The sequence below is a fragment of the Neovison vison genome, chromosome 7 (genome assembly GCF_020171115.1).
Source record: "Neovison vison isolate M4711 chromosome 7, ASM_NN_V1, whole genome shotgun sequence".
In the NCBI taxonomy this organism is placed as follows: domain Eukaryota; kingdom Metazoa; phylum Chordata; class Mammalia; order Carnivora; family Mustelidae; genus Neogale; species Neogale vison.
The window spans coordinates 73,155,494-73,158,581 of NC_058097.1; the positions used below are offsets into that span (position 1 = coordinate 73,155,494).

At 41.3% G+C, this 3,088-nt stretch overlaps 1 pseudogene; it reads left to right on the forward strand.

The window, feature by feature from the left end:
- The first annotated feature begins 1,176 nt into the window (after positions 1-1,176).
- On the forward strand, positions 1,177-1,356 carry LOC122914750 (annotated as a pseudogene).
- The last annotated feature ends 1,732 nt before the right edge of the window (positions 1,357-3,088 follow it).

Below are 3,088 nucleotides of genomic sequence, written 5' to 3' on the forward strand. Positions count from 1 at the left end.
ATGGAATACTGTGCAGCCATCAAAAGAAACGAAATCTTGCCATTTGCAACAACATGGATGGAACTAGAGCGTATCATGCTTAGCGAAATAAGTCAAGTGGAGAAAGACAACTATCATATGATCTCCCTGATATGAGAAAGTAGTGATGCAACATGGGGGCTTAAGTGGGTAGGAGAAGAATCCATGAAACAAGATGGGATAGCGAGGGAGACAAACCATAAGTGACTATTAATCTCATGAAACAAACTGTGGGTTGCTGGGGGGAGGGGGGTTGGGAGAAGGGGGTAGGGTTATGGACATTGGGGAGGCTATGTGCTTTTGGGTAAATTGGAAGGGGTGGTGAACCATGAGAGACTATGGACTTTGAAAAACAATCTGAGGGGTTTGATGTGGCGGAGGGGTGGGAGGTTGGGGTACCAGGTGGTGGGTATTATAGAGGGCACGGCTTGCATGGAGCACTGGGTGTGGTGAAAAAATAATGAATACCATTTTTCTGAAAATAAATAAATTGGAAAAAAAATATATATATATCAGATAAAAAAAAAAAGAAAGCCACTGATTTCTGCACATTGACTTTGTATCCTGCCACGTTGCTGAATTGCTGTATGAGTTCTAGTAGTTTGGGGGTGTAGTCTTTTGGGTTTTCCATATAAAGAATCATGTCATCTGCGAAGAGAGAGAGTTTGACTTCTTCATTACCAATTTGGATACCTTTTATTTCTCTCTGTTGTCTGATTGCTGTTGCTAGGACTTCAAGTACTATGTTGAACAAGAGTGGTGAAAGTGGGCATCCTTGTCTTGTTCCTGATCTCAATGGGAAGGTTGCAAGCTTTTTCCCATTGAGGATGATATTTGCTGTGGGTCTTTCATAGATAGATTTGATGAGGTTAAGGAATGTTCCCCCTATCCATATACTCTGAAGCGTTTTAATCAGGAACGGATGCTGGATTTTGTCAAATTCTTTTTCTGCATCAATTGAGAGGACCATGTGGTTCTTTTCTCTTCTCATATGAATTTCTTGTATCACATTGATTGATTTGCGAAAGTTGAACCATCCTTGTAGCCCAGGGATGAATCCCACCTGATCATGGTGGATAATCTTTTTAATGTGCTGTTGGATCCTATTGGCTAGGATCTTGTTGAGAATCTTAGCATCCATATTCATCAGTGATATTGGTCTGAAATCAGTGGCAGTATCGTAGCCAATGAGGTTTATCCGAGGAGCGATTATTGCTAATTGAAATTCTCCTTTTTGGTAGGGTCATTGCCTGGTTTGGGGATCAGGGTAATGCTGGCTTCATAGAAAGAGTCTGGAAGTTTTCCTTCTGCTTCAATTTTTTGAAACAGCTTCAGGAGAATAGGTGTTATTTCTTCTTTGAAGGTTTGGTAGAATTCCCCAGGGAATCCCTCAGGTCCTGGGCTCTTGTTTTTTGAGAGGTTTTTGATCACTGATTCAATCTCGTTATTAGATAGCGGTCTATTCAGGTTGTCGATTTCTTCCTGGTTCAATTTTGGTAGTTTATATTTTTCCAGGAATGCATCCATTTCATCTAGGTTGCTAAGCTTATTGGCATATAACTGTTCGTAATAACTTCTGATGATTGTTTCTACTTCCTTGGTGTTAGTTGTGATCTCTCCCTTTTCATTCATAATTTTATGAATTTGGGCTTTATCTCTTTTCTTTTGGATTAGTGTAGCCAGTGGCTTATCGATCTTATTGATTCTTTCAAAAAAACAGCTTCTAGTTTCATTGATAAACGTTCTACTCTATCTCTAGTTTCTCCCTCATTGATCTCAGCTCTAATGTTAATGATTTCCCTTCTTATGTGTGGAGTTGGTTTGATTTGTTGTTGATCCTCCAGTTCTTTAAGGTGTAGAGACAGCTGGTGTGTTCTGGATTTTTCAATTTTTTTGAGCAAGGCTTGGATGGCTATATATTTTCCCCTTAGGACCGCTTTGCTGTATCCCATAGATTTTGGACCGAAGTGTCTTCATTCTCATTGGTTTCCATGAATTGTTTCAGTTCTTCTTTGATCTTCTGGTTGATCCAAGCATTCTTTTTTCTTTTTTTTCCAATTCATTTATTTTCAGAAAAACAGTATTCATTTTTTTTTCACCACACCCAGTGCTCCATGCAAGCTGTGCCCTCCATAATACCCACCACCTGGTACCCCAACCTCCCACACCCCCGACACTTCAAACCCCTCAGATTGTTTTTCAAAGTCCATAGTCTCTCATGGTTCATCTCCCTTTCCAATTTACCCAAAAGCACATATCCTCCCCAATGTCCATAACCCTACACCCCTTCTCCCAACCCCCCTCCCCCCAGCAACCCACAGTTTGTTTCGAGAGATTAAGAGTCACTTATGGTTTGTCTCCCTCCCTATCCCATCTTGTTTCGGGATTCTTCTCCTACCCACTTAAGCCCCCATGTTGCATCACCACTTCCTCATATCAGGGAGATCATATGATAGTTGTCTTTCTCCGCTTGACTTATTTCGCTAAGCATGATACGCTCTAGTTCCATCCATGTTGTCTCAAATGGCAAGATTTCATTTCTTTTGATGGCTGCACAGTATTCCATTGTGTATATATACCACATCTTCTTGATCCATTCATCTGTTGATGGACATCTAGGTTCTTTCCATAGTTTGGCTATTGTGGACATTGCTGCTATAAACATTCGGGTGCACGTGCCCCTTTGGATCACTACGTTTGTATCTTTAGGGTAAATTCCCAGTAGTGCAATTGCTGGGTCATAGGGCAGTTCTATTTTCAACATTTTGAGGAACCTCCATGCTGTTTTCCAGAGCGGTTGCACCAGCTTGCATTCCCACCAACAGTGTAGGAGGGATCCCTTTTCTCCGCATCCTCGCCAGCATCTGTCATTTCCTGACTTGTTGATTTTAGCCATTCTGACTGGTGTGAGGTGATATCTCATTGTGGTATTGATTTGTATTTCCCTGATGCCGAGTGATATGGAGCACTTTTTCATGTGTCTGTTGGCCATCTGGATGTCTTCTTTGCAGCAACGTCTGTTCATGTCCTCTGCCCATTTCTTGATTGGATTATTTGTTCTTTGGGTGTT